Below are 27,914 nucleotides of genomic sequence, written 5' to 3'. Positions count from 1 at the left end.
ACAGTTGAAATAATAAACATTATTGGATACTATTTTTAGGAGAACCAAAACCCCATAAACAAAAGACATGTGTTTATGTCTTGGTATTACACCATACTAGAGCACCGGGTTCTGTGTGCGGCACTCTTTTGTTTCCATGCTGGCGCTGACTTCCTGTAAGCAGATACAGGGTGTGCGGCCGAATTCGCTCCCCAGTGCCGCCAACTTCCGGGATCTGCAGGGCTGCCACTCACCAATGTCCCAACCCGCAGCGGGACCATTTACACCGGCCTCTACACGGATCCTAATCGTGTTCTACCCAGGTCAGGACCTGGGTAGAGGACCCATGTAAATGGACACGGGTTGACCCAATTTACACCACCGCTGATCCGGGTCTGACCCCCCACTGACCCGAATTTTTCGGGGATGTAAAAGGGGTATTACTGTTCTTAGTTTCCAATTACATGTCTGAGTTTCCGGAGGTATTTGGATGGCTGATAGTCAATGACTAGGTGAACACCAGAAGGCAACAAGCAGGAGGGGTGAGAATGTCCATAAATCACTCGATTCGTGTTTTCTCTAATTAGCGATCCATGCTGAATTAGGCACAAATTCTTGCATATCCGATTTCTTGCAGGCTATTACATTTAGCCTTAGGTGTGAGCTGGGATCATGAATAAAATGACCTGACGAAAGGGGTGATAAAGGATTACAAAATGCATTTAATTTTTTTTGCCTTCGGAGATTTAAACAAGGGCTAGTCAGCATTATTCTTGCAAATAGTTGGCAATTAAAGGGTGTTTCTGTGTAGTTTGAGAAGATTTCTTATTTGGTTAATAATAGAGTAAATGTATGAGTTGGGTTTCATTGTTATCTAGTTTATTTTGTGAGGTCTCTCTAAGGCATTACATCTGCTATTGCAGCTCATGAAGCGACAAAAACTTCTTATGCTGGGTACACACTGGCCAATATATTGGCATTACAAGTGAATGGCATTGCTCACAGCCATTGCCCGATATATCTACTACAGATATATTGCGGCTTCATGCTGTGTGTACGGGTAATCCATTTACCTCCCTTACACTGGCACAGGAGTTGACGGGGACTCACAGCTCAGCCACCCAGTTGTGATATCAGTCAGGATGGATTTACTACCATCAATGATTATTTGCATTTTAACCACCAATGGCCATCCCTGACGTACTGTACAGTATATAGTTTGGGACCTTATGTTCCATATACTACATCACCCATGCAAATGTTTTTGCCTTATTATAGCAATATGCTCTTCATACTAAGGCTATTTTCTGTCAACATTGACAAAAGATTGACACGTGTAAAAGGTCAACATGTAGAAAGCTTGTCACATCAAAATGTTGACAGTGAGTTGGGTGTCAATGTCATCACCTGAGCATGAGGTCCCCCCAATTAGTGTACTGCATCCCTTGTATAGCTCATTTGGTGCGCCACTTTTCGTGCCAGGTGTTCGCTTACACTGTGCTCGGAACACTTTTCCGTTCAAAATCGGTGTCCACGTGGATGGTAAAGTATGAAAAAGAAAGAAAGAAAGAATGCATGTCGATCTTTACATCGGTTGACTTTTTCCATGTAGACCTTTTGCGTGTGTTCATCTTCTGTCTGTTGACATTTTACCTAGGACTGTTGACCTAGATAATGTCAGCCATCCAGATACCATCTGACACACCCCTGCAGAGAATGACTGGTGGGTGTAGGGAGGTGTAAATGTACGGTCCTCTGACTTCCCACTTCTATCTCCGGCAGCTGACATTTTTAAAGCATGTAAGTATGTATTTATATTTACATTGCTTCTGACTTCCTTCCTCATATGTTACATGGTAGCGTTCTTCAGAACTGGTAGAGATACAACACAGAGCCATTCTCCCGACAATTAAATACATTTTCCTTTCAAGCACCCCTTTTAAAACCCAGAGGACTTTCAATCGACATTTTGGGACTAGTACAATAATTTAACTGAAAGTTGTTACTTCACTAAGATGGATGGAAAAAACCTATAGTAAGCAAAAGTAAAACAAAGTGTGTGTAACGATAGACACATAAGTGTGGCGCTGATAATGGCTTCTTCAGTCCCCTGTCTGAATGATCCCTGATTGCTTTGGATTTGAGAGAGAGACACACTTGTGGCTTTTATTGCCTTAAAGCCATATTGCAATATTGAAAATGTCTCATCATGACAAGAGCCCCTCATCCTTTCCCCACAGTGCTCATACCTCCTAATTGCCCTGTGTTTCAATGTGTGTGGATCAGCTCTGAATGAAACCCTGACAATAGTTGCTTAGGGTTATAATCAGGGTTTTGTGCTGTGGGCTTATAACTCAATTTTCCGCTGTGCAATCCAGCCATGATTGGCTCTGGTTCCTGTGTTTTCGCTCTGACTTGCCTTGGTATCGGCAATAAAATATATTAGTGCAAGACAGTAAAGGCTTTAGAGTAAGAAAAAAAAAAAAAAAGGAGCTGCTAATCTCATTTATTACATCAACTTGATACCTGCCCTGCAGGGTTTTTTGCTCTGGTTTTCAAATTACAACTGATCAATGGAGGAGGGGGAGGGGCATGTACGATGGAAAATGCCCTCGCTAATATACAGATAAAAGTACAGGCGCTTAACCCTCTCTCTGATCTAGCAGCACTTTCTGGAGCATGGCTGAAAGGATGCATTTATAGAACGCACAATGGGATGCGTTCGATAGGTTGAAAAGCAAGAGGTCAATAGGTTGAACACTGATGGTCGACAGGCAAAAGGTCAACACATAAAAAGGTCGACATGTGCAAAAGGTCGATGTGGAAAAAAAGTTGACATTAGTTTTTCATGAATTTTTTTTTAAACTGACTTCTTCATACTTTACCATCCTAGTGGGCATAGAGGGAGAATAAAATAGTGACCGAAGCTTGTCGACCTATACCCCATACAATATAGTACAGTTTTCAATACAATATCACAGATTCTGCAAATCAACTGTATGTAGTCTCAGCTGTCTGCCAGGTCAGAACCGAATAGTTTAAAGTGTCAATAATGAATAGTTAATTAAGCGGCTAAAACAGGGACTGAATATAATTATGTGGACACAAATATTTAAGTATGTAATCAATTTATTAAAGTGTCCATTTTTTCCTTTATTGCTCCTCTCCCTGATGTCTCATTGACATAATACATACCTCAGTTTCTTTCTAGGTCATTAAGCTAAACAATACTGAAAACATGCTCCAAATTCTTCCAGTTGTTTTTGTGTGATGCTGGCATATATCTTATATAGTTCAATCAAATTGACTAAAGTACTAAAGAAATAACCTGTGGTTGGATGTACTTTAAAACCTAGGCTTTGGGGTACCTTAAGGAACTGAGTTTAGGAACTTCAGACTTTGGAGAAGGGCCCTTCCCTGTGAGGAGGTGGTGGGACAGATTCCACACAGGTAAATCAGATGATGGCTTTGATTAGGAGGAGGATGTATGTTGTCAGTTTGTTCCCAGTTGTGGCGCCAACTGAAACACTCTTGAATGGGTGGCTAAAGTCTTTCCCCTCTTCTCTCTTAAATACCCTTTTCTTCTTTGTTCACCCCCCCCCCCCCCCCAGATTATTTAAATTATTTTTTTGGAAATACAGTCAAGAAACTTTGCTTAACTTCATTTTGCTTTATCGTTAGTTTGAGGTGTAAGAGGAATGTTGTGCTGTGGGTAGATTTTTTTCTAACTTGGTTTGTTTCTTAACTATTAGGTGTTAGTATGTCTTATTATATTATATAGTACAGTAACAGGGTTATGGAATATAAAGTAATAATTCAGGATATAAAGTGATAATTACCCATAAGTGTATGGGCCAATATTTATTACATATATTATCCTAATTTATTTTAGGTATTTATTATTATGTTTCAATACTTTTTCATATACAAATTTGTCATTTGAAACAACTTACAGTAAATTTGAAGTGAGCGCCAAAATCACATCCAATTACATTGCTCCCAGGATGCATTTCTCAGTATAACATGTGATGGGCATTATGCTTGACATCATTTTTTTTATGGAAGTGGTACTGTGGCTTTCTCCAGACTTGTAGCTGATCTCTGGAAATTGAATTTGCACATGTTGCAGAACTAAAAATAATGTGATTTTTATTGATGTTACTTGTCAGCAATCTGTTATTTGGCATTTAAAAATAATGAGACCTGACACAAGAGTTGGCCCGCCGGGAGACATGTTACCTGACCTTCCCTCATTGGCAAGGCACAGTATAACACCAGGTTATAAAAGCGCCAGTCCTGCTCATTGTCATCTTATAAAACCTTTCTTCATAATGAAAACCGTTCTACCTTCTATGTAAAATATGTGTATTACTCTAGCTTCTGTATGGGCTAGAAGCTGTGTAGATCTATTTTTCTTTTTTTTTTTTTTGTATTCTGTTTTTTATTGAATTAAAGTAGTCAAATACAGAAACCAGGAAACATGAACAAAAGCAGCATCGATTGTCTAAGTTTACAAAGTTTACAAATGGTGACGGTGCATTAACAATTATCATTACCAAATGACAGTCTCAGAAATGTAAGAAGAAGAAAAGAAGTAATATTAGAACTAGGAAAGGGGGAGGCTAGAAGATGTATTTTTCATTGCCAGATGCACATTTTCATCTGCTGACACTGTTAATTGCACTTTGCACCTTATAAAATACAGTAGCATCTGCCATTACCACTATTAAATGAAAATATGTGTTATATACCTATTAACACTTATTTCTGCTACTATGTTGCTGTTCACTTGTTAGTAATATTATATCTAATATACTCAAGTGTGTGTGTTTATTAGTAAACTTTCATGTCACTGTCTATTAAAACTTTTTTCTGTAAACATCAATTTAATTAACATCTTAAAAATGCCTTTTCCTAATGGTAGAGGTAGCAAAGAATGCCTGACCATAATTTATGGGCTTTCAGCAGGGCTGAGGGGTAGATAAGGAGGGGGAGGATTTAACAGTACAAAGAGCAGTCAGAGCTCAGAGGAGCATTGCAAAGCCTCTCTGCTTTCTGCATCATGTGCTACAGTATGTCAATATGCTTACCATTGTAGTCTTTAACCCAAGAAAAATGGTAAATCCACAAGATTCTCCTTAAAGCCTGCCATACTGATTTTTGTAACATAAACCATATCTCATTTTTTCAAACTGTAAGGTACTTTAATGCAATATTTTATATTGACATGTACATATTGCTATTATTTGTAGTTGTCTGTAAGCAGCTGTCAGAACTACTGCTGCTTATTAAAAATATAGCATATCTATAATTTTTTTTTTAATTGTATGCCATTAAACAGCTTTTGTGTTTGTTTTTTTTGCAGCGTGAATAAGGCATCTGTTGTAGAAACAGAAACAATCTCATCCATAATCAGAGTGCGCTCTGCAGTGCAGTTCTAAAATGGATGCAGAGAGTTAAAAGAAAACCACACTCATTTCTCTATTAATTATTACCTTGTTAGCCTTGGCAGACCCACTTTGTTTAATTTTTCTAGTCAAATCTCTTGATGGCAGCAATATTAGATATAAAATAAGGCCAGGAACTTTAGTGGAAGAAATTAAATTTTGTATAAATATGTAACAAATTTAGCACTGTGCAGGTGAGTGTTTCCCCCACAGCGGATGTTATCTGAATATAGTTCAAGCTTCTTCATTACTGACTGTGTCTATACTGGCTTGCTTCTAACGGATGTTTTATCTCTGTATACTGGCGCATTGCTTGTCTATCTTTGTGAGCCTCATATAGGGGTAAATTTATGCACACTTGCTATCTCAATTTACAAGGGATGTGTACATAAACAATATATCTTCCTAGGGCTGACCCTGCCACTCATAAAGGGCGGAATTTTCTAATGCATAAATGGGGTAAAATCCCTGTTTTCAGGGTTTTCACTGCATCTCCAAAAGATCCTTCCCAGCATGCCCCATGGTCTCCGACATTACTCTGCAGAGGGATTTGCGAGATACATACCTGGAGGTTCAGATAACAGACCAGGTCACAAAAGGCAGCTCTTATTGGGATACACATATGTAATTGTTACCTGCCCAAAAATAAAATAAAAAACGCTTCATTTAAAAAAAAAAAAGCAATTTTTTTTCCAATGTTTTGTTATTTTAAAAGCATTATTAATTTATTTATCCTTCATTTATGTGGCGCCATAATAATAATAATAATAATAATAATAATAATAAGATAATAATGTATTTATTTGATCCAGTTAGGGCTTACAGTTCTATTTCACATGTGTAAATTGGAAAAACAGCTGGTGAAGTTATATGATCATCGGGATGCAGTTTAAATCCCGGCGGTCGGGATCCCGGCGTTCAAAATCCCGACGCCGGAATCCCGAACGCCGAAATCCCGACACTTTCTCCCCCCTTGTTGGGATTTCGGCGTTCGGGATTCCGGCGTCAGGATTTTGAACGCCGGGATCCCGACCGCCGGCTTTTCATGCCGAATCCATACCATCTACCTCTGCCAGCCAGTATCAGCATAAGAGTGGAGTATTACAGGTTCAATATTGGTTCTGATTAAATACAAGTTAATTCTGATCATTGTGACTGTTGTTAAAGTCCCTGGTAGCAACCAAAAATTATACCACGAGGTGTCCAGTGCTGAGTGATGCTTAGTAAACCAAGCCATTATATAACCCTCAGTGACTAGAAATATTCATAGACATTATTTCATATTTAAGATATCATTTTTTAACAAACCTTCCGTTGACATGAGAGTACATTGTTTTAGGGGGGATTTAATTGCCTTCTGTAACGTACCACTGACTAATTGATCCCCTGGGCTATCCAATTAGTCCCGAAAACAGCCCAACTTTGGCACTTATCAGGGATTTTTCTGGGGTGAACTGATGGGGTCTTGAAAATAAATCCCAGATAAGTGTGATGGCCACCAAAACACATAGGTCTGTATACCAGATATAAGGGTCTTTGGCCGAGAAGGGGACATCTACAATAGAATTCTCCCCCCAAAAAAAACATTGGACAAATATTGTAGGAAAAGCACATATATCCCCCCCCCCCCCCCATATCAGTTACTCTGACATTAAAAAAAACAAAAAAAACGTTACGTTACTCTATAATAACCCTTTAAGACAGCGGTGGCCAGCCCGCGGCTCGCGAGCCGCATGCGGCTCGCCACGCTGAAATTTGTGGCTCCCATCGGGGTTTTGAATTTGGCGCCAATTCGGCTGCCAATTCAAAACGCCGCATCGGCAGCCAATAGGAAACGGCCGCGGCGAGGCAATCAGCGCTCGCCGCGCCGTTTCCACCCCGCCCCCGGCGTCTGACATCAGATGCCAGCGGGAGGGCGAGATGTCTCCATGCCGGCGGAGCGCAGGAGCGCTCCTGAAGAGGCGAGAAGCCGCCGGAGGACGGCGCAGAAGACGGCGGCGGAGAGAACAGAGGCCAGAAGACGCCGGGATCAAGACAGAAGATCTCCGGCGCCTTCTGGAAGAACAAAGAAGATGGCTCCCGGAGAGGCCAGCGGGGGTGGGAAGCAAAAGAGCTAACGAAGCTCCCCCCAGTGGCCTCTCCCAACACCAGGTAGGGGCCTTTGGTCTCCTACCCCCATCCACCCTAGACCACCGGGTGTCAGGCACTAGGCCCGTGGGCACATTCAGGCCCTTCCGGCCTGTGGGCGCATTAGTCGGGCCTTCTTGGCCCGTGGCTCATTTGTTTGTTGGGCCCTCCTGGCCCTCTAGGTGGGGCTTTTAGTTAGGAAGCTGGGCCCTCCAGCATAGGTGTTGCACTGTGGGCAACACCTGTGCTGGAGGGCCCAGCTTCCTAACTGTGGGGGCATATGATGTTTGGCACTGTGGGGGGCATATAATGTTTGGCACTGTGGGGGGCATATGATATTTGGCACTGTGGGGGGCATATAATGTTTGGCACTGTGGGGGCATATAATGTTTGGCACTGTGGGGGGCATATAATGTTTGGCACTGTGGGGGGCATATAATGTTTGGCACTGTGGGGGGCATATAATGTTTGGCACTGTGGGGGGCATATGATGTTTGGCACTGTGGGGGGCATATGATGTTTGGCACTGTGGGGGGCATATGATGTTTGGCACTGTGGGGGGCATATGATGTTTGGCATTGTGGGGGCATATGATGTTTGGCACTGTGGGGGGCATATGATTGGCACTGTGGGGGGCATATGATGTTTGGCATTGTGGGGGGCATATGATGTTTGTCATTGTGGGGGCATATGATGTTTGGCACTGTGGGGGGCATATGACTGGCACTGTGGGGGGCATATGATTGGCACTGGGGGGAATATGATGTTTGGCATTGTGGGGGGCATATGATGTTTGGCACTGTGGGGGGCATATGATGTTTGGCACTGTGGGGGGCATATGTTTGGCACTGTGGGGGGCATATCTGGCACTAGGGGCATAAAGTTTTGTCATGTGGCCACTCCCCTTGTGTCATATGACCACGTCCCTGGCCACTCCCCCGATCACACCCCTTTTTGGCGCATGATGTTGGCTCTTTGGCTTGACCAACGATATTTTTCGGCTCTTTGCCTCTGACCGGTTGGCCACCCCTGCTTTAAGACATCACAATATTTTCAAGCGGTGCCTACAGTATGTGTGAGGCTTTGAGGTGAAAGCTGAATATTTAGGGGGAAATTTACTAAGATGGGAGTTCTATTTCACATGGGCAACCAATTAGATACTAGCTATTAACTTCTAGAAAGTGCTAAATAAATGAGAACTAGATTCTGATTGGTTGCCCATAGCAACATCCCATGTGAAATAGAACTCCCGTCAATTTCCCCATTAGTATCATATAACTGGTGTGCAGATGACCTAACTCAGCACTGTATACCTTATTTTATTTTAAGGTTAATGACTACCAGCGGTTTGCGGAAGCATCTACAGTAGGCTGCACAGCACATGTGTCATGATGATCTTGCTACATCAGTTGCAGTTCAAGGGCACATTTGAGGCTGCCCTACTTCCTGCTGCCATGCTGTTCAAAAATAGGGCTACTCATAACTTCAAAAAGCAACTGATCTGCTATGGATGCTGTGTCTTTGTACTGTAAGCTGCCATTGGGATTTGCAAAGTCGCTGGTGGGTGCCTCAATACAAATCCAGGCTGCTGCGACATGTGCATATATTTTTTGCACAGCTGCTGCATACAAATTCACAGCAGCAAATGCATTTGCATACATCTCTCAGGCCCAAAATGCAGTAACAAAGATGATATAGTTGAGTGGTAGTAACCAATTAGATGTCTTTTCATCTTTTAACACTTACATAACATTGACATATTCTTGTAGTATGCTCATTAATTTTTATGCCCCATTCAGTGATATTTGATTAATTTAACAAACAGTTGGAAGGTACTTTAAATGTTGTTTGTTTTTTTCTCCTTTTATTTCTGTGCACTTGGAGTGAGCACAAATTACCGCTTTACCCGCGTCACCTGCAGTTAATGCGCGGCTGGCTCCCTCTGTTTTCCCAATTACAAATGGTGAAATCCGTAGGGTGATGTTTGATTAATTGACAGTTACCTGTAGCTTGAATAACATGGTGTGTTTAAATGTAACTACCTAGTGTTTAGAAGCACTTAGAGTAGAAAATCTCTTTTTATTCAGAACCATCTCTCAGTGGTACAGTGGACTGGTAACAAACACAATGTTTCATGGTAAGTTTTTATTTTGTAAAATCTCCTGTCCATGGAATCAGTTAACAAAAATAATTCGATTTCTGTCTTTATATATGAGCAGATAAGAATGATGAGAAATGGAGGTGGTTTGTGGACCTTCCAATCACAGTCAAGTCTTTTTGTTGTCAGTTGTCTGCAAACATTTCTGCTAATTTTAAGTATGGGGGCTATTTTACCATTTAGCTGTTTTTATTAGTATAAACTCGCAGGCGAGCTCTCTCTCCTCTTCACATGATGCTGGCGGCCTGAACAAGTTTGGTCTTTGTACCAAAAACTTGATTTCAGTTTCACCAAGTGCCATAGTTTATATGAGGATGCGGATGTGCTGTGATAATATTGGAGTACTCAGCAATGCAATAATTGAGTACATCACATTGGATGTATCAATTATCGTATGTAGGGACAGAGCTTGTGAGGAAGATCTGTCCCTGCGATGCCTCTCCACAGCCTTAACGGGTATTTTTCTTTAAAAATACCAAGAATAATGGCTGCATGTGCACAGCCGCTACCATCGCCGCTGCATCCAGTGGCAGCACTACTTTCCATGTTGCTATGGACCCCCGCACCGTGGCAGCCCTAACACTGATCATACTCACCTACTGTATACTAGGGATCAATGAGCGGAGCTCCTGGAGGGGTAATGGCTATTGGGGCTACCTGCTACTCTGACCTCCAAATTTTCTTTAAAAATTCTTAAAAAAAAAACCCTGCACTGAGGCCTGCTATAATGCCAGATTCAGATGTTTGGGTACTGTGTCAGGGACGGATGAGCTATGACGAAAATGCGGTAAAACCCCCGTTTTAATGCATTTTCAAATTGACTAAAACCTGGCGATACCCTATAGAAGTCTATGGGCTTCTATTGCAGCCGGCTGCCGGCGTCCACACCCCCCTCCCCTGTCCTCCGTGCTGCTCCTCCTCCCCCAGCAGCATGTTGCAGCTGGGGATATCCTTCCGGCTGCAGGGGGGAGGAGGAGATGCCGGGGACGCCGCAGAGTCCAAAAGGTGACGCAATACAGGTATTGCGGGGGCCTCCGTCACCGCACCACGATGCCAGCTGCATTTGTTAGTACATATGTGCTTGCACCGCTGTGGCCGGGCGGCGAGGGACAGCAATGTATATTAATACATCCCGCCCTTAGTGTGATCAGCTAATGGCCAATGGAAGCAGCAGTTCACTTTACAGCATGGTGGTCACAGGAGGAGCAGGGAGCCCTAATGACAGGCAGTATGAATCTTTTTTTTAACAGTGATCAGCTTGTGTGTTCATCAGACACACATACTGTAGCAGATCACGCTGGCCCAGTACCTGAACAGCTTTCTCTGCCTAGGAGTAGAGAAAGCTGTGCAGGGTCAGGCAAGTCACAGTGAGACCAGTGATTACGCCAGCTGGAGCTGACATTATTATTACAAGCCTCACTGCAGTTTTATTTCTTTTTTTTTTTTTTTAAATGTTGTTGTCAATTTGCACAGAACACATTTCCTATTATAAAAAATAATTAAAACGATTAACATGTGTGTAAAATATCTTAAATATAATTATATGGAATAGTGGAAATTTTTAATCTGATTAGATGTTTTTAATCTTATTGTTTTGTTTTTTATTCAAAAAAGGTCTCCTTTGAATGTTGAGTGATGTTAATGTTCTTATTGTAAAGTGGCTGACCATTGGATCTGCTACTAGCGCTAAGGCTGTTAAGCAGGTGTTAATAAATAGCATTAATCACAGTAGACCACTGTTGTAAGGAACAGTGGAATGATAAAAGTGAAAGCAAAAAACAAGTATGTCCATAATAATAATGACCATAAGTAAAATAGGAAATGTAGATAACAGCAGTAGAGACTCCAGCAACAGAAAAGTCATAGTTTTATAGGAACACATGAAAGAAGAGTATTAAGGGGATATTCTGGTGATCATGATCATTTTTCTACACTGAATTATCCCCCATACTTTATAAATATATCCAAGCTAACTTACCTTATGTAGGCGGCTATTTATGAAGGTTAATAAAGCCATTTCCCCAGAGTTTTTACCTATTTACATGGTGGGATGTCTGGAGGTGTTGCATCACAGTTCATGGCTCCGCTATATAGCACAGAAAGAGTAGGCATTGTATAGCAAGGGGTGGAGCTACATAGCCAGATAAGGGAGGAGGCACAGGGAATACTGTACCTAGGGCCCCGCCTCTGTCAGTGACCCACTGCCTGAGCACAGTGACATAACTGATTCCTATCCCAGTGTGTAAGTAGTACAGAGGCTGCTGGCGCCAATCATATGTTAAGAGGGTAGTCCAGATAGGCAGCATTTTGTCCATCCTGGAATAGGTTATGTTGGGAGGTATGCACAATCTTATACACCCCCATTCACAAGGGCCCCCCTGTCTGAAGTCTTTGGGGCTACGAGTTCCTGCAACTAAACAGGCTTACACTGATCTATCAAAGTATAGTTTATGCTTCCCAAAAGTTAACGCCATCCCTGGTATGGGCAATCTTAAAAAAAAAATAGTTTTAATGAGAAAGTCAAAATAATTCATAACTTCATGAATTATAATACTGCATCTTTTCGCTCAATAACAGCTAAACAAGATAATAACTCCCAAAGCATAAGCATTGCCTACTTTAGCCAAAAGAAATGACCTGGCATAGAACCAAACATACAGTAACCAGAGGCGTGGGCAATTCTCATGTTATATCATCATTTGCTTGTTGTCGCCGTTATATCCTTTGGGTTTCAGTAATGCTTCAGTAAAGTTTTTGTCACATTGCTCATAAATATGTTTTGTCAGTAGTCACATAGGAACGTTCAGGCTTTGGATTTCACCTTGTGAATTTGTCACATGTCGAATTTAGTGTGTCGGTGGGCTTAAAGAAAATACATAGAAATGGATCTATAAATCAATTTGTTTTATTGTTATTTTTCCTTCATTTTATTCTAGAGGGCATTTTCATGTTGTTATACATTATTGCTGATTTTGATGGATAATATTTACTATCTATGATACCATTTATGTCAGATGAGATGAATGTAGCCTTTTCATTGTATACATTTTCCCAATCTCAGATTATTTCACAATATTCAAGGATGACATAACATAGTTGGCCTTCTAGTTCAATCAAATAATAGTCCTAATTGATGAATGGTCCTTTTGTGTATGGAGTATATAATTGCTACTGTAAATTATAAATTGATGATGACATGTTGTCCGTACACGGTGAAGTCAGCAATAGATTGAGTGGAACCAATATTTCACCTTTGACCCTAAGAGTCAGTGTGCTGTTGTTCTAGAGCCCATTAGATTCTGGGATCTCTCTTGGATTCCTGGCCCCAGGTTGCTGATCTATTGTGTAGGAACTAATGATAATTGAAGATAATTGTTCACAAAGTGGAGACAGCCCTTCCTACAGTATATTAATTAAAACACATTTTCTTGCTGTGCATCATATGACATCACAGCCTCAATAATGACTGAAGACAATGGCAGGATGGTATTCCACATAGTAGTCCTAGCTTCTGCTATAAAAAGGGACCTGGCATCATGCTGTGGACATGTAGGCTCAAGACTAATATTTAAAGTATAATTAAAGGATTCTGATACCTGCACCCCTCCAGATCAGAAAACTTAACATGCTGGCCAGAAAACAGAATTTAAAGGTTTCATATTGTAGTGCACTATGAGTAGTGCAGCAAAATGCCAAACACTGCTTCTTCATAGCAGGGCACAGTGATTCACAGGTAGAGGCGGAAATCTGGGAGGCAATGGAGTCATCTGCTAGTACGAATCAGTTAATTGAAAGCCGTCGATTTAGCTTCTGTGGCTGACTCCCCCTCCTAGCAGGATTTTAAATATAATATACATAACATACATACATAACTGTACATACATACACACATACATACATACATCCCAACAGCACGCAGTGTCTTCTCATCTTGGCACACCACACCATGGGAATGCACGTGTCTCACACACTTGCGCATCCTTTTGCCCGCGAATGGGATGTGCAAGCGTCTCACATGCATGCGCGTCCCATTCGTGGTCGGAATGAATGAAAATGGCTCCGTCTGTACATTTATATAAGGTTGTGTGTGTGTGTGTGGGGGGGGGGAGGCAGTGACTACCATTTATCTTGCCACTGGGCTACTGGGACAAACTTACGCTACTGTTCAAAGGTATTTCCAGGGGTTTTAGGCTATGTACAGGTCAGAGTAATAAAGTAGAATCAGGCATGTTAAGAGAGGAGTCTCCAGCTGGGTCCCCTCTTCTCTAGCTGTCTGTGCAGTGAGGCTTTGAGTGCTAGGGTCACTAGGAGACCTCTAATGCTGTACCAGAGTCCAGTGCACATGTGCAGGTCTCTTTGAAAATTGTCCAGTGGCAAGCAGCGCTGAACAAATCATAGGGAAAATGGCAGCATGGTTTTGTGCATGGTAAGTAGGGACATTACCCAGGAAATTTGCCGCCGGATGGTTTTGTGCATAGGAAGTAGAGACATTACCCAGGAAAATTGCTGCCGGACAATTTTCCTGGGTAATGTCCCTACTTCCCATGCACAAAACCAAGCTGCCATTTTCCCTGTGATCTGTTCAGTGCTGCTGCTGCCAACTTTGGACTCCAGAGAGGTTAGTATTCTATAAATGGATGAAAGGTGTGCACCCCTAATAGATACAATATTGAGTAGAATGACGTATGGCTAGATGTGGGTGTGAGAATTAAAGAGTGAGAGATTTGTGCAAGGCCTCGTATATCGGTGCACCCCAAAACATGATTTTCTGTGATTCCAATATGTGATTCCAATATATTGCATTATATTGCTGTCCTGTTAATATACCAAAAGCTTTCTGACTTAAATGAAGCCTAGAGCTCCAAATCTTGTAGCAACGACCTTGGATTGAAAGATATTTTAATATTCAGATATCAATATAAAGAAAATGAAAACAACATAAACACAATTTTCTCCGTGTAGCGTATAATTCCCTTTTTTCTATTTGTCACAAAGCTGCTTCTTAAAAAACGTATTAAAGTGCCAAATTGTCAGCATAGTCATCCATTTTAAAATTCATTAGGTAGCTTTGGGCACAATAAATATTTATATACAGATATGTACCATAAACAGCCCCATTTAGCGAGTTGAGGCATTGCAAATCATTTTCCTCCTTTTCTTTGTGAGTTTAGCACCAGCAGCAGTTTATTTATACTACATTGAGGTCAGATTTAGTACTTACTAAATTAACCCCTGCTGCCAAACTGCACTGCATTCTCTGGTAAAGAAATGGTTAAACCATGTCATCTGATACCTGGAAATAATGCAGGTGCGGGCATACATAAGAAATGCATTGTGAGTTTAATGTTTATTAGCATGAACTCACCCCAGCCATTTGGTCTAATCTAATGTTGTGTTTGTTGGGTCTATGTACTAAGCCTTGGAAAGAGAGAAAGTGGATGGAGATAAAGTACCAGCCAATCAGCTGCCTAGCTGACTGTGTATGAAAAATGTAGCCTCTCTCCCTCTATGTGCAGGATACCTACCTACCCACCCACCTGTTCTTCCCACACAAACAAATACATTTTATCACAGGGGTGGCCCTCCAGTAACCATGCCCCCTTTGACAAAACAAGAGTTTTAAGGCGGTTGTTGAAGAGGCAGCGAGTTTCTGTTATCTCTCTCCTATAGTAATCTTCTCCCAGAATATTTGAGGAGCTCTTTCAGGCTGCAGAGAGAGTGGACCAGCCTTCTGCATCCTTTGGCTGAATTATGTGATTTGTGGTGAATACCATCATCAAGGCTAGCACCCCACAGACTTTCTGTTATCTCTATTGAATTTTGTGCTGACAAATAATAATTTTTTGCACGACGGTAAATTTTGGCTGCAACTCAATGGTTGCTCCATGGGATCTAATGCTGCACCAGCATATGCTAACATCTATATGTTCCATGTTGAGCAATCTATTTTTTTCGATGTTCTGGAGATTGCAGCCAATATTTTCCTTTACCTCAGGTACATTGATGACCTGTTTATTGTGTGGAGAGGTCCAATTGCTTTGCTGACTACACATGTCGACATGCACAATGCTAGCGATAGTCCAGTTAAGCTTACCATGACCTCTGACCAGAACTGCATACACTTCCTCGATGTGGCGATACATCTGCATGAAGGGATTGTTTTTACTTCTCTTTTTCAAAAGAAGACAGATAGGAATAATAGTGCCCATCCTTCAAGCATAATTCAGGGTTTACCCTATTCCCAAATGGTACGGATTAAAAGGATAGTTTCCGACCCACAAGTAGTCTGAGTTAGACAATCTGGTTGACCGGTTTAGGCATAGGGGATATCACAATGATACCCTGTCGCAGGCCAGACAGAGGGCCTCTACATTGAACAGACAAGAGCTTTTGGTGTCTAATTCCTCTATGGAAGAAATACAAATTCTCCCTTGGGTTACAAGATATAATACCACCAGCCCGGTAATTAACAAGATCTCTAAAAATCTCTGGCCCATTGTCAGTACAGATCAGGAAATTGGCCTAATGGATACCAAACTTTTATCATGTTATTGGTGGCCTTCCAATTTAAGTGATATGCTAGTTAAAGCTGACATCACCAATTATCAGATGCCACCTAAACCACCACCCCGGGGTTGCATCCGTTGTACATGCACAGTGTGCTCATATATGATTCCTGGCAACACTTTCTATCACCCTCTATCAGGGTCTAAATTTACCATCAGACACACCTTGAGTTGCGAGTCCAAATATGTTGTTTATCAGCTGATATGTCCCTGTGGTCTGTCCTACATTGGGAAGGCCGAGAGGACATTCAAGGAACGCATTACCACCCATTCGGGCTACACTGGCGGGTGGTAAATGCGATTTACCAGTCCCTAAACATTTTTTGGCTATGAAACATCCTTTGCCCTCTCTACGTTACCGGATGATAGATCACATCTCCCTAATATTAGAGGAGGTAATAGGGGCCTGAAGTTGCTCAAATGTGAGACTCGCTCGATTTTCCGCTTGGAAACCCTAGCCCCTAAAGGGTTAAATGAGAACTTGGGCATCAGTTGTTTGACACGCAATTGATATATCGTGTTACCAATTGTGCGTGTGTGTTTTGGTTGTACTATGATTCTCCTTCTTTTTGTATATATTTTGATGTCTATATTTATCCTTTATCCACTGGCTGTGTTGTTAGTTGCTATATACCCATTATACATAAGGGAGAAGGAGGCAGCAAGCATCAGTTACTTATTGATGTTTGATGTCATTCACACTACGCTTTGTCTTTTCAGATCGGCTCCTGTGTTTTCACAGGTTAATATATGCCGATCTCTGTATACCCGTAATGTATATGGTGCTTGGTTTTGAGCATGATGCTTGTTTACAGTATGCAACCTAAATATTTACTTGCTATTAACTTGCTATTATTGCCATTAACTTTTTCTGCCTGTTTTTAGTGTGTATTTTGTATGTATAGTTTTAGTTACTATGGTGCTGGTATTTGTCACTTGTAGTGCACCGTATGCGCGATGGCATCATCCGCCGTGAACCAGAAGTCCGGCCTGCTGACATGGGCATCTTTCTGGCACAGCATTTGGTGTATAAAGGTATATATAAGGTGTATATGTGTGTGTATTTTGAGCCTGATGACAATGCTAATAAAGCACTGAAACGTTGCTGCTGTAAGTGCATCTTTTTGCCTGAGAGTGCCGTTCCTCCCCCATCCATCTGCATTATTGTTAGTAAGGGCATCCAGCAAAGTATTACAGTTTTGGAGCCAGTGGAATGATGCCGGTCTTTGTGCTTGCTATATATATATATATATATATATATATATATATATATATATATATATATACACACACACATACACACACAGGCTTTTTGACACTATAATACATTGGTTATCAGAATCAAGCTTTATTGGCTATGTATACTTGCGTATACTAGGCATTTGTTTTCGGTTAGCAATGCAACAGCCAGAAAGGTCACAAGTAAACAGGTGGGGAACACGTACGGAAGGCTGCCTTTTTTTGGATCTATTGGATCTATATATATGTTACCACAAGGCAGAGGTTCCAGCACTGTATGGAGACGTGACCCCATTGGGAGGTGCGATCTTATCACCGTTACTCTTGGGGACATGCACTGCACTTTCGGAGATGCTAAGCTGCCCCCAACTCTCCCCTCACTGTGAATAGATGCCATGCTCGTGTACACAGCATCTATTCACCTGGTAGTGATCATTAATTGCAACGTTTCCAACTGCAAGACACTGCGGTCTGTGGGGGGAAAAGGTACAGGATATGCTGCTTTAGCATGGCACCGCTAAATAGAGCAGTGTGTATTTTGCCATTCAAAAATTGGGTAGGGCATGGTGTCCTGCTACAACAACCTAGCATGAACACCAGAGATAAATCTATTTGTATGTGCTCCCGTGTGTTCTTGTTGCTTAGTCTGTATTTTGTTATATTATTTAATTAATTGCTTAGAGCGAACTCTAGATATCATACTTTTTTCTTAACAAATAAAGAATTGCATAAATGTTTGCATAAGAAGCCACCGTTTGAGGGCACAATCTTCTAAAAGTCTGACTGGCTCCTAATTTATATTCATTGGTGGTGATTACACGTGGGTCAATTCATCAGCCACTTACTGGGGGCTTTCTAGATGTTTCCAATCTCATTACGCTATTTATTCATTGTAATAAATGAGTTTAATGCCCCACATTAGGGTTATTCCACACTGCACTGTTCTCAAATCCATCTTACTGTACATATTTTAATGTTTGCAGCCAAATTAATACCTTTATTACTGCCTCAATGCTTCAGTGGACACTGCTTGAACATTAATCATACTTGCCCATGCTTCATCCCGCCCTGCTTGGCGTGCCCGCCAGTGACACGTGTTCTGATAGAGATATACGGGTTTAGCTTGTGCTTTGCAGCGCACGCTTGTATTAGCAGTCTGAAACGATGGGTTTTTTGTTTTGTTTTTTTGTTTCTTTCAAATGAAACCTTAGCATGTTGTCTCTACGGGATACACTGGCAGGCTGAGGGTTAACACATGTAAGAGCATCCCAGCAGTCCTGGAATAGACTAATTACGGTAAAGGAGTTTAGAATTTTTAATAGATTGGAAGATTGAGGATCTGAGTGTTTACAGGAAAACAGCTGGGTGGGGACTCTGCCTCTGTCACATTCTATGCTGATGTGTAGTCTACATGGTGAATGTGGAGCTGGCTTTAAAAAAAAATTAGTCTGGCAGCCGGGAAGATACAGGCGATCACAATTGTGCTTTTTTGCCTTCTTATTTTAATCAAATTGATATATTTTTTAATCATTGATTTCTTTTATGATGCCAGTGCCATAGTCTAAAAACAATGTTCTGTTAGTTAAAGTATAGTATATTATATAAAAAGGGAGGGCTTCAGGGATATATCACTGCCACTAGCGCCACTGGTGTATATGTGATGTGTGCCGGGGGACCCATACGGCACACCCTGTACCCATTTATTGAATACTTACCTCTCTGGTTTTCCACATCGGCAGCAGCAGCGCTGAACAAATCACCAGGAAAATTATACAATGCCCATTTTACTGGCATACTGCACATGGAGTTGGAAAACCATTGGGAAAATGGACACCACACCATTTTCCTGGAGACCTTAGCAGTTGCACTGGAACTGCTCTAGGATTTCCTAGTGACTCTAGTGCTCAGAGTTCCACTGTGCTGCCGCTTGGACAGGAGGGGGCCCTGACAGAGGCTGCACACAGGAGTTTTACTCTCTTAAGAAACCCCTGCATAGTGCATTGATAGGTTCAATATTTGTTCAATCAACAAAATGGCCAACGTTGAGTATCCCCTTCAGCCAGATGCATCACGCATCAATAAAGTGGAGAGTGATAAACAACCAGCCAATCAGCTCCCACCTGTCATTTTTTAAACCATACCTGTAACATGACAGGTAGCAGCTGATTGGCTGTTTATCACTCTCCACTTTATCACATTTTGAAGCTTGGTGCATCTGTCCCATTGTCTGGTTTGCATTTTGCATACTTGCCAGTACTGTGGTGAATAATATTGGTCAAGTGTTTGATCTTCCCAATTTAGATGCACCAAAGCATATAATAATTTTATCATCATTCTGTACTATGGGCAGGAATCCTTTCTATGCATATAATACCATATAAAAGATTTCTATAGCATTTATTACAATTATTCTGTGATTAAATGGAGAACGTCATCCAAGCATCGTGGTTTTTTTTTTTTTATTTTGCCTTCGGAAATCTGTATGACTGTCACCAGCACATTCTGTAAACAGTATTGAATAATGCTTGATTGATTTTGACTGTGTTTATAAACATGGAAATACAGGATTATATTACCACTCAGCACCCCGCCTGCTTGTAAAACCTGAGACCCTGCCTAATGTTCATCCTTACACCAAACAACACTTTATATTGCCCCATTCTGTGGCCTCAGCAGTCGAAAAAAACTCTTATAATGCTGACTGCTGACAAGATCTTCCTGATGGTTGAAATGCTACAGTTATTAAATGCCTGCGTCCATAATTTCTTCCTGCTCCCCATCTCCCACGTCTCTTAAAGCGGCAAATACTGATGATTTATTTATAAATAATTTACAGAGCTGTTAGATGGAACATCAGCATCAATATAACTCCCGTTGTATCTCATTTCATCTTTATGTCCTCGTGAAATAAGTCACTTGTAAAACAAATGTATTCGTCGGAGAAGGGAATACACAGCTGCAGCATTGAGCCTGCTGAAAGGTGCAGGTTCACTTGAAATACACTGAAAAGATTGGAAGGGGCACTCCTAAATTCTCATTCCTCATTTCTTGATAACTTCATTTGCAGATTATTGTTAGCAACTTCTTGCTGCCTTCCGGCAGAAGAGCAAAGCTTTTTTTATAGAACTTCTTATCGAATTGTGAGATGGAGCTTTCAGCAGCATCAATACAGTTACAGATAACTATTCACTTCTGAGTTGCAACCATTTTATAGCTCTGCACAACATGAGCTGCAGGATGTTTCCAAATGGTGTTTTCAGCTATAAGTGTACAGAAAAATATGAATGAAACAAAAATAAATGAGTTTATTTCATCTAATTTAACCTTATATTCAAAGTAAACCCCTCAGCTACACCCAACTGCCCCCCCACCGTGCGTCACTGCCGGCTCCTGATTGGTTGCAGGACCGTCCCAAAAACACGGTTATTAGGTATGTGATTGAAAGTCATAAGCACTGGGTTTGCCTATTACATTGACAATAAATAATTTGAATTGGTCCTGGACCACCAAACCAAGGCAGCCATAAAAGTGTCCCAATGCACTCCACTTATGTAGAGTGAGATGGACTTTGTAGCTGCACATTAAGGCCCTTATTCTGATCGGTGCGGTGTTTTCCGCTTGCGGTCGTACCGCCGATGTTTTTTGTCTGCGCATGTGCAGAGGTCACTCTGCGCATGTGCAAGCGGTTTCGCCGTACGTTTTTTTTAGACGCCGCACAGGGGGCGGAGAGGGGCGTGAAGGGCTACTTAGCCTCATTACCCTATGCATACGCCCCGCGTTTCATGGGCGTTCCCATGCAAACGCTGGGCGTATGCATGGTAATGAAGCCGTGACGCATGTGTAGGGGGCGGGCATCTGACATCGCCGGATGTCAGCTGCCCGCCCCCATACATGATTTCATACGGACAAGTGTCCGTGTGGTCTAGGGTGGTGGGAGCTGGTGGAGCGTGCGGCCCTGCATTCGATGGTCGGCGACCATCGAATGCAGGGGCTGCTCCCAAGATGGAGGAGGCGTATCCCCGTCCACTTTCATGCGGACCGCCACATATCCGCGTACGGACGGAGGTGGCGATCCGTATGGAAGGCGGGGATTCGCCTGCACGGTCCTGGCCGCATATTCTGATCTGGCCGCACAGATCAGAATAAGGGCCTAAGTTATACTGATGACACGATGTAAACCTGTGCTTTATAAGATCTAATGACATACCCTCCAACTGTACCATTTTAGCCGGTACAGTACTGTTTTTTAACGGACTGTACCGGCAAAAATCCAAATGTACCGATTTTCTTCGGCGGTGGTCGCTCCTCCAACTCCACAAGCAATGGCTCCGGGCTGTGATGGATCATGGACAGATGATCAGGCCCAGTGCGGATAATTGTGTCCCAGTGCGGCTGCTCCCGTTCCCAGTGGTGCCTTGCGCGGCATCCCAGCAGCCAGCGTTCATGCGTCGCATGATGTCAGCGCGCTGAATAGGCACCCGTCCTGCACGCTGCCTGCGCACCTGTCCAGCATGCTTCCTGGGCACCCGGTGATCTGAATGGCGCCGAAGCCGCTTGACTCGGATAACGGAGCAGCTCAAAGGGGTGCTGTACAATTTTAAATGTAATGTCCGTCCTCAGGTGGGGGCATGGTCACGGATATATGAGGTGTTGCCCCACCCCCTCTACATGCAGACAGACCCCTATATCTGTGACCACGCCCCCTGTACCGGTTTCCATCGATAACATGTTGGAGGGTATGTAATGAGAGTTTGTTTCCATTGCTTAACACACATGGGGCCAGATTCTCTAAGCTTCAAAAGTGATCAAATGGAGAGTGATAAACAGCCAGCCAATCAGCCCATGTCACAGACTGTGTTTAAAAAATGTCAGGCAGGAACTGATTGGCTGGCTGTTTATCACTCTCCATTTTATCACTTTTGAAGCTTAGAGAATCTGGCCCATGGTGCTGTAGTTGCTGTGGCCATGTGAACTGCTGCACAAATTGCCTGGACTCGCAGTCTTGCTGCAAACCCTTAAACTTGGCTGCATCCCCAGATAAAAACAGATACAGCTCTCTGGTAGTTAACCTAGAGAAAGCTATCGCAGGAAGCACACGTAGGTGTATGTGGAGTGCTGCCGCCTCTCAGATGGCTAGTGCAGAAATAATTGGCCTACTACAGGCGACATCTTTTCAATAATTGGAAAAAAAACACACACATCTATTTTATCATCTGGTATTGGATGCAGTACAGCGTTGTGGTTCTACTCTCAGCTGACGTAAAGTCTGGCCTGTATGTCAGACACATAACAGCAATTTCTTGCAATGATATCAATCTGCCTGTTTGAATAGATGTATTTGTTTAGGTAACTGTTTTCTGTGGATCATAAAACCCCTTGATTGCCTTTCGCATACTTTTTTTTTTTCTTCCACAGGAAAGAGAATCTCATCCCCTAGAGCTGCATATGCAATTTTTTTCCTCTGCACTATTTTAAATAAGTGATTATATCCTATTTAAAAAGTGTAATAGAATCTTTGCCATCCAACAGAATAGGTATTGAAAGATTCACCTTTAATCATCTCTATTCTGTTTTTTAATGTGTTGCCAGAGGCAGCGACGGTGTACATCCGTATAGCAGCGTCTGATTAACCAACAGGTTTTAACGTTAGATTTCATATCCTCTTGTAAAATTGTCTTTAATATACTACATGGAGCCGAATGGAGGCTGCAGTCCTATCACATAAGAAAGCGATTCCTCCCGCTACAGCCTGCGTCCTCATAACAGGATCTGGCTTACAACAATTACGTTTTTCCAAACTCAAACATTTGCTTGCTAAAACAAAAACACGGCAGCCAATTAAGTAGGGAAAATAACCAAAATAGCATTTTGATTGCAAGTCTCTCCCCTGCTTCTTTTTCTAATCACGTTATTTTGTAAAATCCCGTGTTGCAGAGAGAAGGCAAAATGCATTAAAACGCACAGTTGGGATGAAAATATAAGATTGTAAATTGCAGTGGTTGGAGAGAATATAGCAGCTACAAAAGCACAATAACTCAGAAAGCTTGTTCACTGGGTTATTAAATGGAACACACGTGCAAATACATTCATCTTTCTTTTATTTTACTGATGGGGTTCTTACCTGGCAGTTAAGAAATTATAGGTAGAAATACTGACTGGTTCAGTTTGTATTTCCTACTTCTATGGTTATTATTATTATTTAATTGTTGTTCAATTGTACAGTTATTGTTAATAATAACTGAGCCCATGCATTAATGCTTTTGTCCCTAACAATCATGTGGAAATAGTTTCCACATTATTTAAATACTAGTAAGCCCACATGGGCATATTAAGACCTGGCAGTGGGGAGGTTTCTGGTTGGGGGGGGGGGGGGGGTGGCAGGTTTGGGGGTACAGCCCCCATTCCATGTAGCAACATGCTGCATGGACAGCATATAGAAAGTTTAGCATAACATAAATTATATTATTGTATTTTATTTCACTAGACATTTATTTGTCCCTTTTGTTCTATTATATGTCAAGAAATATGTGTGTCATACAGTATAGGAAACAATGCTGAACAGTAAATTGTGACAGTGGGCAAGAATGTTCAGTGTCGGATTGGGGCAAAGGTGGAACTTGTGGGTGGTGAGCCCAGGTGCAAGAAATATAACCCCCTCCTCTTCTTCAACCCAAGTTTATGATATGCAACATGGCAGTGGGTGTCAGGGAGCGGCAGAGGGTACCAGGCAGAGGCAGGGGAAGGCAGTGTGAGCCGGGGAAAAAGAGTGGGTGACCGAGGCAGCAGTGGGCCCCTTAGTCCTCACGGGCCCCAGTACACTGCACCTGCTGCACCAATGGTAGTTCCGCCTCTGGACTGGGGCATAAAGGGACCATCAGGGAACGCAGTAGTAGATTACCTCCCAACATGAACTATTCCAGGAGGGATAAAACATGCTGACCAGAAGACATCACTTATGAACACGATAGCACTGAAATCACAGGTACACACTGATTGAACCAATTTAATAGTGAAATAATTCTTGATCGATTGTCCACCATGTCACAGGTGTGACATACGTAATGAAAGATGTGTACCTGCTGCCAAGCTCATGCGTCAAAGTCGCACCTGTGAAAATATATGATCCGCCAATCTGGCACAGCATTCCGTGTTGCGGGTGCAGCTTGCTTCGCCAAACAGAAACTAATGGGCATATCACAGCCACGACAAGCGTGGCTAGATCTGTAAGTCAATCAAACCTCTAACCTTTTTGAATGAGAAATTAGATGCATACAATTACTAGCTAGGAGGTGTCTGCTTCAGGATTTGTACCTCAAGTATCATTGTTTTAATTAAACATTAAATTAAAATTAATTACACTGGTCCCCCCCGGCTGAAGGAGTGGCCCTGCAGTCATCAGCTCTTGGGAGAGGGGAATACACACTGAATCATAACACAGTACACCTGGATCCCAGGGAATGCTCATTGTGATGTACAGTATGTGTGAGAGATTTCAGCAGAATATCTTCTCCCACAACAACTAAGCTGCAGTCTTTGCATACATAACATATGCACATCAACATTTCTAATATTCCCTCTCATATATTCCGGTGCACCTTTATATGTAGTATATGGAATATACTGTATCAGGGGCAGTTTAACAGATAAAGTGGCCCGTGTGCAGATTTCGTGTGGTTCCCCACCTCTACACAGTTTCCTAGCATTGTTCCACAATCTACTGTGCAAGTGCAGGTCTCTGGAAAACATGGTGCACACTATGTTCTGAAGACTAAACATGGGTGTGGTGTGGGGCTCATTGTGCCCTTTAAACAAACTTCTAAGTACTGTAAGTCTCCTCCTGGACAGGAAATAATCTACGCAGGCAAGTACAGCATATCTTGCACTAGTTTGAAGACTCTGTAAGATAAATGAAGGTGCTGTAAGAAGGGTTCAGGGTCTGACTAAAGGGTTCAACCCCCCCCCCCCCTTGACTTTCCCCATTATCATTTTTTCACACATATTCCGCAAAAAATATGTAAGCTCCATTCATATTGCCATTTACCGCTCTAGCAGTTCTGTCAATGGTAACAGTTGTATCTATCACAACCTCAGGGGCGGAGCCAGCTGTGGCTCTCACATGATCTCCTCTTCCTGCCGACCCTGCATTGGTGATGACAGCAATACCAGCAGGCACCGCTGCTCCCACAGTTCACAGGGAGATCTCACGAAAGCTTGCTCAGCCCCAAATCCAGCGGCACCAGGAAGTGCTCTCATCCCATGCAATCTATTGTGCTGGCTGCAGCCTATTGATTAATCAGGCCCTGGGGGTGTGTCCAGCTCCATCAAGGGGTCATGTTTAACTTAACCCATGGTTGTACCCAGTTACGCCCAGGTCTATGTTCAGGCGAAACATATCTACAGGATGCTGCCAGAGAAGGAATACTTGAATTGGTGCCATCTAGTACCTGCAGACAGGCAATACACTCTAATATCCCCTGTGGGATTTAGCACCCCCCCCCAAACACACAGAGGTGAGGGGCAGTGTTAGCCTTTTTTATATAGGATACCTCTGCATGTTTCTCATAGGAGGAGAAAAAATACAGTCCATCAGATAGTTAAATGTGTGCTGGACTTGTCATAGCACTGAATATTTATTGACTCCCTTTAAAAGTTCATTAAACCAGAGAGATTAAATATTGCCGTGAGCTATGCTCTATAAAAGGGGAAATATGGTTCTATTACTTGGTGAAATGTTGTGCTGTGCTGTTAATTTAGCTCCCTCGAGTTCTCATCTTTTCAGTTAAAAGACATTTTTTCCCGCTGTTAAATTTGACATTTTCAAAGACTCTCGGACTGTTTTTACCGAGCGTTCATTTCAGAAGTAGGAAAAAAATTCACTTGCACCCCACTGTTTAAGTAAAATGTCATCAGCTATATCATGTCCCTGTATTAAATAATAATCAGGAGACTGCTAACACCATCATCAATCTGCCCTGAATTTGCAAGGCTAATACTACACAACAAAGATATCATTACCAATCACGTGTCCCCTCCCATCTCACCTTTAAATGAAATGGAGTATACAGTAGACCATTTGTGACATCACAGCAGAGATAAGCATCCTTCCGTCATTGCAGACCCACATAACTCATGCTAATCAGATGCTAGGTAACTCTTATATGTCAATGATTGCTGAACCATAATGTCTATGGTACAGTTCATTCATTTCTAAATCCTATATTTAATCATGAATTGAATTCATGAGTTTTCTAAATCAGCGGTTCTCAAGCTGTGGGTCCTGACCTTCTTAGCGACTCCATGTTGCTGACCATCAAGCTGATGACTTTTCTAATCTCAGTCAGTGAAAAATCTATTGAATTGTCTGTTATTTTAGACTCCTCACATCAATATGTGCCTCCACAATGCTGCCATGTATGTGCTGTCTGCTGACTACACATGTGATGTGATGACCTTCTGGGTAACTTGCTGGGTTCCTGTAATTATTTTTATTGTCTGATGGGGTCCTAAAATAGTTTGAGGACCCCTGTTCTAAATCATGTTTTGTTAAATTTAATATATCCTGACAAGCATCCATGAGAGATCAAGTTAATATCAGTTCTTATGCATTGAAATAGTCGCTCCACTATATACCATACCAATACGATCAGGGGCGTTGAGAGCAACTTGGGTTCCCAGTACTGTATGGGGGCATGGCCTAAATAGGGCACTTGGTCATGGTCCCTTGAAAAATAAGATATAAAAAAAGATGCTGGGCTGCAAACAAGGAAAGGGCACCATACAGATGCTCCTAGTCTGTTATTACCAACTTCCCAATAATGTTCGAGAAGATGGCTCGTGTACTGGAGAGTACCAACTCTGGCCCAGTTCTAGAGCCTTAACTTTCACTATATGCTTTTCTTCCCAAATTTGTCACTTGGATGGACAAGGAGCGATCATTAAGGTAAGTATACTCAGGAGGTGGGGGAGTGGTGGACCTGGGCTGCTGGCTCAGGGTAATTAGTACCAGATATTAATGGGGTATATATGGTTATGCCTTTGGTATCAGGGGTCAGTGATTGCTGTAATAAATATGTTCTAATCTTCATTAATCATAGATGAATAACTTTATAAACTCTATTAGTTGCTGAGCTGTATAGCCTTTCATCTTTGTACTTATACAGTACATGTATGTTTTGGATGCTCAATCTGGGAACAAACGCATGAGCTAAACTGATTCGCTATTAAAATGCATAGTAACAATCCACACACACAAGAAATAAATAATGTTCAGATCAGTTTATTTCATTTTATGCTCTGTCAATTTTTGTGATCTATTCCATGTATATTTGTGAGCACTCCAAAGTACTTTATTTTATCCATGATGAATTTGGAGACTAGGCATACCTTCCATGTAACTCT

At 42.0% G+C, this 27,914-nt stretch overlaps 1 protein-coding gene across 2 annotated transcripts in view; it reads left to right on the top strand.

Moving 5' to 3' along the window:
* The window catches only part of CDH4 (cadherin 4), a 724,604-nt gene that overhangs the window by 187,724 nt on the left and 508,966 nt on the right, over positions 1-27,914 (top strand). The gene's annotated exons all lie outside the window — the stretch shown is intronic.

Source organism: Crinia signifera, chromosome 6 (genome assembly GCF_055691185.1).
Source record: "Crinia signifera chromosome 6, ASM5569118v1, whole genome shotgun sequence".
NCBI classification, from domain to species: Eukaryota; Metazoa; Chordata; class Amphibia; order Anura; family Myobatrachidae; genus Crinia; species Crinia signifera.
The sequence above is the reverse complement of the archived record's forward strand: the minus strand, read 5'-3'. Positions and strand labels throughout refer to the sequence as shown.